This window comes from Anser anser (assembly GCF_964211835.1).
Source record: "Anser anser genome assembly, chromosome: Z".
NCBI classification, from domain to species: Eukaryota; Metazoa; Chordata; class Aves; order Anseriformes; family Anatidae; genus Anser; species Anser anser.
This window is the reverse complement of record NC_139723.1, coordinates 23,062,784-23,076,163: the sequence shown is the minus strand read 5'-3', so window position 1 is coordinate 23,076,163 and position 13,380 is coordinate 23,062,784. Positions and strand designations below refer to the sequence as shown.

Below are 13,380 nucleotides of genomic sequence, written 5' to 3'. Positions count from 1 at the left end.
TGAAAAGAAGATGAGAACATTGCACCTAGGGAGAGATCCATATGTAGCATAACAAGCTGAAATGAGAACTTTCTTAATTCCCGGTAGTCCCATCATATTAAACAGAAGCATTTGTCCCCTTCTATCCACCAACAAGAGAGGAATAATCTTTGTCGCTATGGGATAATCCCACCCTAAGTGACAATCCCTTTTCAGAACAACCATGATGTGACCTGTAAGGAAAGAAAAGCCTCCTGCTTTTATTCACCACAGTTGAAGATTATTTTGTACTAATGGAAAAGCTAAGATCATTGACAGCACAGCAATGAAAATCTACACTTTATGGCCATGATGTTGTTCCAGATTTTGAGTACATACTCCTGTGAGATGGATATGTCCCAAAGAGAATAAATGCTGCTTTATCTCAAACTTTCCATGCATTACCAGACAATGTCATATATATAAGTGAATCTGAACTACATTTACATATATATAAAACCCATATTATCTTTGTTTTATTTATGCTTCTTAAACTTTGTCACTTTATAAATTAAACCTACCAGAATTTTCATGTGTGAAGCTGCCCAGAAGCTGCCTATCATCATAGTAAAGGGATAAAAATTAATGTTGATTAGAAGTTATAAAAAAATGTTTCTTTTAGACAGTAAGATTGTATATAACCACAGCCTTGAAATGTGCCTGACTAAAGCCTGCTTTTCTATTCAGACAGTCTACACTTCAGCAGGGAACCAGAAAGACACAAGCCTTTGTAGAGATCTTACTCTCCTACGATACAAAAATCAAATGCTATGAGTACAGTTTTATATTTCATGATTAGATTATTTAAATTTAGCTGTTAAAAAACAACAACAACAACAACAAAATTGCAGTCAATGCAAAGGAAATAATTTGGAAATTATAAACATCAGCATTTGGAGCTCCTTGGTAAATTCTGGCTTGAAATGTTAATGAAACATTAAGTTTCTAATACATTCACAATACTTGTACTCATAACCCTTCTTTCATACTGTTGACATTCTGGTATGATAACATCTTTTCTGCATACACTTATACATACAGAAACGTATTCAACGTGCTTTAAAAAAGCCATACCCACCTCTAATCACAAGAGCACAACCATTTTTCCAGTGACAGGAAAAGCAGAAACATAAACTCCATTTTTAAAAAGTGAAAATAGGAATCCCAGAAAACTATAGGCCACTCAATTTCACCTCTCTGCCCGGGTTGATTCTCCTAGAAAGTGCTAAGGCACATGGATAACAGAGAAGGGACCGGTGACAGGCAACATGGCTCCACTAAGGGCAAATCATGCCTGACTAACTTGGTATCCTTCTACAAAGGGTTTATACCACTGGTGGATAGGGGCAGAGCATTTGGAATAAGAAACCATTTTATCCATAGTTTCTGAAGTGATTTTGTTGCTATTTTCATAGTCTTTATCAAGGAGAAGCAGATTTCATGTAAATAAGCAACTAAGTATATGTTCGATTGACATTGGAAGAGTTGAGCAACCCTTTCAGTACTGAGCAAAGGTAGAACCAGACAGGATGTGGTGGAACTTCCTTGTGATTTATTAGTGCAGAAAATACTTCATGGATAGAAACACTGCAAGTTCTGAGCATTACTGGCCAAGTTTCAAAATGCGAGGGCCAGCCTGAACAGCAGCTGAGGTTATTTTTGTGTGTGTTTATATGGTCTTAAAATGCAGATGATTTGAGGCTATCAAGTTGTGCAGTGGTTAAACTGTGTAAGTACATGGTTTGATTTTTCTGTACTACCACATCTCTCCTTTTTGTTGGCAAACCTCATATTATCGTATTACAAGTTCTTCTACCATATCCTTAGACTGCAGACCATCTTTCCCTATGACAGGGCAAACAACAAGGTCCTCAACACAAGGGGACCTCCATGTCTACCTGGGATCTAATGCTAGGAAAATGTTAAACCAGTTAATTAATAACAGCTGATGGGAAAATTTACAACAGATTCATCCTGGATAGTAATAAATTTGGTCAGAGAGCCTGAAACTGAAAGATAGAACAGAGAAAAATCTTATTATTTTAATATGCTTATATCTAATTATATCATGAAAATATCCAGAGGAGCTGGATATCTGACCTTGGTAATCCACTTGCTAGAAACCAGGAGCTTCTTCTTCCAGCATCAACTTGCAGCAGGCTGCAGACCTGAGAGCACCTCTCCATCTGCATGGCTTGTGTGGTATTTCATTGCTTCTATAACCCTGAATTCTGAAATGGATTCTTATCTACATCTTCCTCTTTGCAGGTATAATATAAAACTATTATATAACATTTTGAACTGAAGACAACTTTTTTTGGCATTGATGCAAAATGGTAGAGGAAAAGGTTATTCAGCACAGTTGCTTTTAATACTATATTAAAACTGGCAAAACATTTTCTTTTCATCTGCTTTGCTTTTCTGAGTTTTAATTTAAAACATTGTGCTTTTGAATAATAAGCTACGTATAAAGAAGGTAGAAGATAAACATGATCAATGAAAGTTTACCCAGTGTGCCTACCCAAAAACAGCAGAGATATTTTTCAGTTCAGTCACACTCTTGCAAATCCAAAATGCACATACAGTTCAATACCTAATCTACAAACACATTTGCCAGTCACGTGCTCTGAATATATAACCATATTTAGAAGTCACTACTTGATATTAGTGTGTTCCCTTACCCTAAAGATAATTGACTCATAGTTATGATTTCCTCCCTGCTCCAAAAAGTCCAAATATTTATATGTAAGGAGCTTGTTAACTTCCTTCATGAGTTCATATGACCTGGTTGCCCAAAATAGGAGGGTGAGCAGACTCAGCAATGCAGGCAATCTTCCTCAGTTCAATGTGCCTAAGTGTTTAAGCTCTCTGGAGCTTCTCTTTTTTTGAGAAAACTGAAATTTTTATGTGCACTTTGAGTCTTTGCTGTATAAGAGCTTTAAAGGTTGCATAACAGTCGGCCAAGTGTCATCACACCCCTGTTACATTAATAGTGGGAAGAGAGCTACCCAAGACTCACAAATTTATCTGAAGAACATCCTGAAGTTGGATGGGAAAATATTTGTTACTCTCATTTTAGTAATGTTCATGGTGTAACACGGTGTATAAAAAAAACAGGGAACATATTTCTTGAGTAAAGGGTCAGTGCAGCCCTGGGTCCATTTCTTACGGTGGTTTCCAGTGAATATACTTGGTTATCTCTTCCAGACCCATGGTTAAAATTACCCCATTGCTTCCTAGCTGTTCAATTCTTTCAGAATTTAGCGTAAGAATATTAGATTTTTCTATTATTATTTATTTATTTATAATCTGTTAACGAAAATTTTAAAAAGAACCAAAAAAGCCCACAAACACCCTAGAAAATAGTGGCAGGTCACTGACCTGCATCCTTACTGCCTGGAGGCCCAGAGGTCCCACAGCATCCACTGTTATCCTTCAGAGCAGGGCTGATGCTCAGCCCTCACCTCTGTGAAAACAGGAATATTGACCTCTTCTCATAGAATCACAGAATCATAGAATATCCTAAGTTGGAAGGGACCCATAAGGATCATCGAGTCCAACTCTTGGCACCACACAGGTCTACACAAAAATGCCACCGCAGCTTGGCATATCAGGGCAGCTTTCAGGTGACCTAATGGTGTTTTTTTTTATGTAGGAAACAAGTATTTAATAACAGAAAACTGGATACATTTCATTTGTAATGTCTCAGCTGCTACTTCTATGTCTCCTTGGAGGCCTGTTTCTGATGCCATGCTGTGGTGTATCACCCCAAGGATTTGGCCATGACTGCTTTCCCTTACATTTATTTAAAAAATGTCTGATAAATTCCCAGGAGTTACTGCTGATGCACACTAGCTACAGAGGAGTCTAGCAAGAGACTGTCTCTATAAAGACATGTTTTTATATGCATTAGGTGTTGAGTATAATTTATATGGAAATGTTTAGGGGCTTTCCCTCTCTATTTGTTTTATGAAAGCTTAACTAACTGTGCAGATGAAATCCATTTGAAAATATACGCTCATCCTTCTAATGGAAGACAATGAGATGAGAAACTCAGTGATGATTAAATAACTCAAGATATGCATAATTAATAGCAAAAGTTTTTTTAATTTTTTTTTTTTTACAGACAACATTAATTTATGAAGTACTTCACAGTAAACATTCGCTTTAAAAGGGCCTGAGAAAGGATAAGAATAATAAAAAAGGAGGTGAAAATGACATTCATGAGGAGGTGTAGACATGCAGGATGTTATTGGCCAGAGATGGATGGGGTGATACTGTGGAGTAATGGACAGCACTAGTGAGAACTCATTCCAATAGGAAAATGATATGGTTTATGGTGTACTGGAATCAGATGGAAATGGACAGAAACTGTGGGCAGAGCAGCCAGTCAGAGTGGAGAGGCAGAGTCAAGCTCAGTCAAGGCGAATTTAAGTGGAAAGAGCCAATATGTATTCTCACTCTCCAAAATAAACAAATTGTACACAACAAAGAAGTAATTGAGATTTTTTTTAATATCATTTTGCATGATTACATACACCTGCCCATGAAAAGCAGATGTGAATGACACAACTCTGTATATTACACTTTTTAAAGTAGCTGCCTCTGGGAAGACTCATGTATTATGTAGCTCTACAAAATACTGTCTAATAGAAATCCTTCACTGCACCATTGTGACCCCAAATATTTGCTTTCTTTAAACAAACAAAAGAGAAGAAGAAAATCTCATCCTTTTCTCGCACCAGCCTAAGTCAAGAGTATCTGCAGGAGAATCCATGGAATTGCACTTATGCAAAACTGACAGTATCGTTTTCTAAATCTTTGGCTGTGGCAGTGTTGTGAGGATCATTTCAGTTCAGTGTGAAATTGTTCAGGGATGATTTCAGTGCTGTATTCTGTAAAAGGCTACCAGGCTTAGTGGCATATACAGTAAGTATCCATTTCAGTGAAACAGAAGGCAGAGGAGTGACATGTCATTCCCAGGTCTAGAGCCAGAACTGCCCTTCCCACGGGATTAGAGAAAACATACTTTTTCACATCCAAAAGTCTCCATAGCATATCTGCTCATGAATTTAAAGGCTTTCCAGTATAACAAAACTTCAAACTGTGAACCTAGAAGCAAAAAGTACAGTTTTTCTTTCATACAACTTCTCCAAAGCAATTAAAAAAAATAACAGAAAAATGTGCTGCAAAATTAAAACAGAAGATTTTGGAAATGAATATATATAAATGTAAATAATACCCAAGAGTTTGCCCTGAAAACATGAAAATGTAATTCTGATTCTGACTACTCTGAGTTTATAATGCCTGTGGGACAGTATGTTGCTGAAAAGCTGTGCAAATCTCTGAAAAAAAAAACAAACCTAACTATCGTTCTTACCCTACCTCTGTCACATTTTCTTCTGTTCTCACAAACTGCGGGTTAAACTGCTAATTATTACATGTCCCTTCTGTGCTGTGTCTTTTACTACACAACTGCAGCTAAAAGCCGATATTATATTAATTAAACATTTCACCACTCACAGTGTAAAATCTTCAGAAATCGATCACTAATTTTTTAAACAGGAAAATAATTAGAGCAAATTGCACATAAAGTATGTTTATACTGAAAACAAAACAGAAACAGATTTTTTTTACTCCCAGAAGTCCATTCTAGAATGTTTTCCTCTTGTGATCCTCAGAGCTCATTCTATATGTATTCCACTGTTTTCATAATGTGAAATTTACACTAAATTATGCAAATGAGGAGAAGACAGTAGAAATCCTAATGATGTTTTATCCCATTGAATCAAAGCAATTTTTAAAATATTTCCCACTTGAGGTGAATATAACTCACTGGTCTGTGCATTTTATGTGCCTCTTGCCAGAGCCAGCTTATTAAGGAAGCAAACCTGCAACACTCCCTATCTATTTTAAGTGGCTAAGATACACTTTCAGCTCCCCATTCACTTTGTTCAGTCTGCTGTGTCCAGCAAGATGATGGCTGCCCCAGAAAGAAGGGCTGACACAACAGACCATCCAAGCCCAGGGATGCAAACCTTGCAGGTTTGGGGTGAGCTGCCCATCTTTGCACGTTTGTACCTATTCACTGCTGTGGATTCTGCATTCCTCTTCCCTTACATTTTGCAGTAAAGCCAAAGGATACTAGCAATTACAACTCATTCCAATAACACTGTGTGTCTTTGACTCAATCTTGGTGCCCATCAAGACAATTTAACAGACAGACTAAAATGCCCAGTTACTCAATAGCACTCGCTTTTCACTTCTTACCAGTTAGAAAGGAGAGTCCAAAGTCAGATTAGCATTGGCTTAGACACTCAAGTAGGTACTGAACAGGAGAATATCTCGGAGATACCATGACTCAAAGCTTGAGCTCTAAATTGTTTTCTACGTTAGTGAGTATGACACAGTGGATAAGATCTCTTTACAAGAATAGTTCATAGCAAGGGGATGAGGCATAGATGAAATACCGGTAGCTTGCTAAAACAGGCAGAGAGCCATGAAAGCAGGCGAGCACATATTTCTAATGCAGCATAAGAGATAAAAACTAGCTGTAAGGTTACTACATCCCTACTCCAGTGCACATTCTTCCACTTCCCAGTTACTCACCAACTGCCATGCATGCCGCACAGAGATATTTCTTGTGCCAGCTTAAAGATGTAATCTGAGATAAACTGGCTGTGAGTACTGCTCCACTTTCTTTACACTGACTACATTAAATAATTCAAATTGCCTCTATGGAAGAGAGTGGGATAGATAGTTGTTATTTGGTGACAACAGAGTTAGTTTTTCTCCCTATTATATAATCATAGAATTGTTGAATCATTTAGGTTGGAAAAGACCTCTAATATCATCTGGGCCAACCTTTAACCTAGCATTCCCACATCCACCATTAAACCATGTCACTAAGCACTACATCTATATATCTTTTGAAGACCTTCAGTCTTAGTCCAGTCATACACCAGCATAGAAACAATGAAACCTTTGGGTTTCCACTAACATAAAACTGGTATGAGGCAGTGGAAGGCTGAATCCATTCTGCTGATGAGAGCAGCTCAGCTTCACGGAAAGTGGTTGAGGAGGCATCACTCACAGGAGAATGAGGTTGGATTTCTTCTACTGAAGATACTGTTTCCACCTGCAAACCTCTATTTCCATTTAGTGTCATATAATGATAAAACTACTATCTATTCATATTTTACTTGAGCACTGACAAATCCACAAGTTTCTCTAGTTCAGCTATATTCAATTTTGAATGTGAATATCACACACACAAAAAACTCTTAATCTGCACCGAATGTGCAGTATTTACTTCACTCTGGATCTGGATACTCACTTTTCAAGTTATTACCTAGATAGAAAGTGCTAAAGCTACAGCCAGATGCAAAAATTTGCAGTGAAAGAAGGAAATAACCATTTAAACTTCTAAAAATCCTTAGGAGCCTAAGGGAGAAGCACAAGTCTGAGTACGCACATACAATATAGGAGTTGCTAATGTAAAGAATTTATGTAGAACCAGCACATCACACCTGACTGAAAAGTTTCTAAGCTGATCTAAACTTGTCCTTTCCAAGGACAGATAATAGGAGAGAGTACTGTCTCTGGAGACAGCCACTGAAAGACACTATTGCACTCACTAAATTCTTCTCTGCTGCTCTATTCTCTTTTAATTCCCACCCTCATCAGTGTTGTACCTGAACTTATTCCAAGAGCCCTCTAAACAATATGAATTACATCTGCAATGCATGTTTCATTATTTTATCCTCTCCCATCAGGTACAAAAGAAGACCTAGAAAAAAAGGCATTCTGGCAGTAATGTGCATAAATGCTCTTGTTCCTGTAAAGTTCAAAGGAAGAAAGTGTAACTGTTTTCCTTTGGGCTCATAAAAAAAAAAAAAAAAAAAAAAAAAAAAACACTCCAAGCACTGATGCAGATTACCATTCAAAGAAATAAATAATCAAACAACTACAATAAGTAACAATAACTGTAGGATGTGTTTTCTTTAAAATGCAATTCACAAAGGCCCTCAGCAAATTTGGAATTTAAAAAAATAAATAAATAAATAAAAGAGAAATACTAGAAAACAATTATTCAGTTCTAACATGAAGTAAAGTGAAAGCATTCACTGTGAAGGACTGATTTATAAAGAGCTCTCGGACACCCTTTTCACCGACATAATTCCAGGGTGTTTTTACTTGGCTGACATGACTTCCATGGAAAGGAGCCATAAAAGGAGAGAACTGTACAGATCGTCTTCTGGACAGGACAAATCCTTACTCTTGTGATTCACAGCAACCAACTTATTGAAGAGCACAGCATGTATTTGTGGATGAGAATGGTAGGGGAGTACTAATCCATCAATATTTATTCATCAGTAATTGGATATGAAAAAAAAAAAGGAGTGGAAAAAAAAAACTTTACTGAAAAGACAAAGAAAAATCTGATTTTAGAAAGTATTTCATAAAAAATCAAGCAGAGCATTTTGTAAACATTGCTGCCATGGTGTGATATAGAAAAGGAATACTCTAATTAGAGAAATGCCAAAAGTCAACTTCAAAAACAGTCACAATATAAATTTTCATTGAGACATGAGACATTGTAAAAATATTTTTTCCCATTGGAAGACAACTTTCAGGAAGAAATTCCACTCCATTCTTACAAGTGGACACATTCCGACTTAACTTAGCATTATTATCTGTAGCCTGCAGCAGTTCAGATAAGTATGTGGTGCAAATTCTTCCCAAATTTAGGAGAACACATTTGCAACTAAAATTAGTAGATTCCCCATTTCAAAAGGAGAGCTTTCTGGGTGTCTAGCACTGTGCAAGTAGCAGTGACTTCCTTCCTTCCTTTATTTATTTATTTATTTATTTATTAGAAGTCATAGCAGAGTAGGAAATTTCCCTTAACTTCTATAAAGAGAAAAAAAAATCCCTGTTATAAAGAGAAAAATTACTTGGCCAGCCACACACTTTCCACATAAAAATATTTTGTGACTTGAACGCAAAGAAGATATGACTTTAGGTATCCTGCAAAGACACCAGAGAACCTAACTTAACAAATACAGCTCATTTGAAAAATCAGGGTTCTCTCTCTTAAAGAGGAAAATTCATTCCCCATGGCAATAGAAATTGAGCCACTTGTTTTGCAGAATTCGCCAACTAGAGAAGGACAATGAGAAAACTGGCCAATAAACCCTACAAGCATGGGATATTATTTTACTTAAAGAGACACTAATCCTTGCTTTCACTGGACATCCTCAGAAGTGCACTGAAGTTAAATGGAATAATCCTGAAGACTTTTGGATCATCTGAATAATTCCTTTCACAAACTCTTAATTGAAATTGCCTCAAAAAGGATAAGTAGAAAATAAAAGATCAGTCAGTCCAAAATTGCTCTTCAGAAACGTTTTACCTTCTAGGCCTTATGTATGCCACTAATAAAAGTATAATCAACTTATGTTAGGTAGCATATTAAAGTCCAATTAAAAGTTGTAGTTTTGGCCTGCAAATTATAAGACGTAACTCTGGGACATTAATATAGTTTATCTTATATGTTGGTATATTTCTCTCTTTTTCTTAAAGATCTTTCTGAAGACCTTCCCTTCCCTCTTAAACTTGCTCAAATTTGAATTAAATAGCCTGCTGGAAAATGTACTGCCATTGTTTCCCCCTCACTAGTAACTACATATATACATGTTTCAAGTGATAAAATTAATTCAAATTTTCTCCTCTTTGATTCTGCTAGACTTGTCAGAATTTTCAAAAAAGGCGTCTTCAGACCTGACTTTAAAGGGCATTTCTGAAATGGTGCCAAAGTGATTTTTGCACCCAGGTGACAATTCAGGCTTTGGAATACAGCTATTAGCACAAGAGAAAGCATCCAGATGTCTGATAAAAAAACAGTCAGTTCCTGGTTGCCCATCTTCCACTCATTTCTTTCTTCCAAAACTATTACTTCACCAGTTCTTCTGTCAACATTTATTCTAATGTTATATAAATCACTAATTTATTAAGGAAAAGCAATCTCTGGAGAGAATACTTCAGTATTGCATTATAAGGAAGTGTTAAAGGGATGTAAACCTGTTTTTTTATGTTTTTGTTTTTGTTTTGTGTTTTTAATATCTTAATTTCATGAAATATTGTTACTGGCACATGAGGTAGTTTTCTGAGACAGAACACCAAAACGCCAGAATAAAATCTGTTTATAAGAAACTAGGTATTTGCAAAGAAGATTTTGATTTTTTTTTGCATGGAGTTTTCAGCAGTCTTCTTTCACTGGGCCGAAGCTAGACTTACAGTAACAATTGTTAGCATGCCAAAATCTTTGCAAATGAACCTACTGATGTCCTGAAGTAACCAAACACTGAGAAGACCATGCAGATTAACTTCTTACAGGAAATTCCATCCATCAGCCTTGGCATGTAAACTAGGGCACACAAAAATATGCTTATACTTGAGACGTAAGAACTGGAGAGGAAGTAAAACTGTGAAATGCCACTGCCAAAACCGTAACAGTTTAAATTCCTCTGCTAATTGCCATCCCTCTTACTCATAATATAAACAAATGAGAGAGTAGTGGTATCAGTGAGTTCAAACAAAAGACACTGGCTAGGAAAGATGCATATGTTTTTCTTGCAAATAAAGTTAAAAGCACAGGCAGATCAACTGAGCCAGAACTTGTCTACTCAGACTGATTAGCTTTTAAATGACCACCTTTAAAAAGAAAGGGTAATAAAACCAATAAAACCACACAGAAATGTTTCACTACTATGTGCCTTTGCACTATGTGCTGCATAGTTCCACAGCAATCAAAGTATTTTAAACTGTGATAATATTTTGATTCAAGAGGTTATGTTTGGGGTATGTTTCGAGGTTACATGCTGTCAGCTAGCATTTGACTAGCTCCAGACATCATCTTCTCTCCATTAGTCAACTAAGATACTCTGGTGGAAAAAATCTCCATACATAAGTGTGCTACAATACACGTCATGGTGTCTGGGGAGAAACTCTATTCTCCTTTGGAGCAGAGGATAGAGAGCAATTCTGAAGAAAATATTAGCTCTGTTTTGGTTGGGCACTTTCTGGCAGTGCCTTGAAAGCAGCCACTTACCGTTCTGCATGTCCGCTCTCTGCATCACATGTGGAAACACCTCTCCCTTGCCTAATTCAGAGACCGACACCATTTGTTTCACTGATAGCAGGAATTGAAACACTCTCAAATGCACAGCTTTCCTGCTGGTGGTGGGATATGGTTGTTGGTCATAAGATTTGTTGCTATTACTGTGGCACTAAGTGAGCATGAATATCTGATGATGAATGCAAACTCCCATCACTTGGAAACAGAATGTTTAATACAAATTTTTAATTAAATTATTTATTTTTAAGCAGGACTGCATGGGCATATCAGCAAGCATTTCCTGCAAATGAAACTAAATACCACCTCCATACTTCAGCGAGGCTTACAGAACCTGCACTGTAAAGCAGTAAACTGTGCTGCTTCTACTGCGATTAAACCAGATATTCATTCTTGATAGCTGCATATTTAACAGCCGTGGCACAGTGCTTTCTGAGCTCTTCAGGAGTACAGGACTCAAACCAGTTTACTTCCTTCCCTTCTGTCTGGTCTGATCGTATGCAGCTCATTGCTGGGCTGCTGCCCAAGGAGCCCTTAGTTAATTGAATATAATTATTCTGCATCCTACTTTCAAATGCTAATGCACTTTCACCTCTCCTTGTAATACAATACAACTGGAAGCCCCAACTGTTGTCTGGTAGATGTAATTCTTTCCTCTTCAATACATTCACCTCTGTAATAACGCAGCAGTTTGCTGGTTGTTCTTGATCTTTAAGTATAATGTACGGTGGTGAGTAAATTAGTAATGAAAGGTAGTTAAAGGTGTTCTCTTAAAACATAGATGGTTCTTCACTGAAAGACAGATTTTATGAGCATTCAGCACTACTCTTTCTGTCATTACTCATCAATAAGTTAACAAGGCAGTCAATTAACATGTTCATCTTCACCTGAGATTGACAAGCTGTAGAGAGCAAGGAGGCAAAGGAGGATGCGTTTTCACTGAAACAGAATGCTCCAATATCAATAAATGTCTGTCAGGGCTGAGGGAGCTCGTAATCAGTTTAGAACATCTAGATAATCAGTTTGTGTTGCATTGCCTTCTAAGAGCTTTCCTGTGCCATTTTAAAAGGGGCAGGATTAGAATGTTTTGGTTTTGTTTTGCTCCACCCCCACCCCTTTTTTATTTAACCAGATTGAAGGGCATGTTGTTTCAATTTGAACAAATAATAAACTCAAAATAATCATTTAAGGTGCTTTGAAAGGTAATGCTATACATACCCTACACGTAAATTATAAGGTCTGGTCTGAAAGCTTTCTATTGTTTTTTGTTATAGGTTTTGTTTTGTTTTGTTTTTTAATCCGGGGCTGAGTGGTAGAGGTGAAGGTGGGGATGGGGGTTTCAGGAGAGAAAATGTTCTGAATCAAGATAACTGATAAAAATTTCACGCTTTTTTTTTTTTTTTTTTGGGGGGGGGGGGGGAAGCAATTTCTCAGCAATGTTTGTCAGCTTGCTTCTCAGCCTCCTGAAGGGTCTCCTTAAAATAAAAGTCCTTTCAAAATACATTTTGAAATGGAAAAGACACTGTTCAAATCTATTTACTTTAAAGATGTTCTCTGGAATGTTTTAAACAAATTTTTGGTAAAATGTGATTTTGAAAAGAAAAAGAATGTGATCATGTTTTAATACAAAAACTATTTCAATTAAAATATTCTGGCTGGTTCTGCCAATTCATCACAGGCATTAGCAAGCACCAAAAATACTTCTTCACTTAGTCTGTTGAGAAGTATTCTGGGGATGATATTTACTTAAAAATGCACATGCGCGCAATTTCTGATACTAATAAAAATTGAAAAATTACTGTCAAATGCATCAAAATCAATATTTTGGGGAATACCTGGGAAATGCTTTTGCCAGCCCACACCTGTCAATGTTCACATGACATTTGGACAATGCCTTTAATAATATGCTTTTAGTTAGCCATGAACTGTCCTCTTCCAACTGAACTGCTCTGTTCTGTTCTGTTGTATTCTATCAACTTATAAATATTATACTGTATTAAAGCCACTGTTTTCTGTATTCCAGTTTCAAATATCCAGGCTTGTTGTAAATGTTAATGTAAACATTACTGAAACATTTCAGTGCTGGGTGGATAGGTCTCAGACAATAGTTTTAATTTTAAGCATGAAAGCATTTTAAATATAAGCATGTGTTTATGGGTCCTTCTGGATCAGGATCTAAAAATAGCAAAGATTGTAGGGACAGTCTGATCTGGCAAATCTAGTTG

The 13,380-nt window shown here is 36.7% G+C and overlaps 1 long non-coding RNA gene across 1 annotated transcript in view; it reads right to left on the bottom strand.

Annotated features, from left to right (window-relative positions):
• Positions 1-3,984: 3,984 nt before the first annotated feature.
• The window catches only part of LOC310890126, a 71,147-nt gene continuing 61,751 nt past the window's right edge, over positions 3,985-13,380 (bottom strand). Inside the window, exon 7 of the long non-coding RNA XR_014577042.1 lies at positions 3,985-5,130. This is a non-coding gene — a long non-coding RNA (uncharacterized lncRNA). The remainder of the gene's footprint in view (positions 5,131-13,380) is intronic.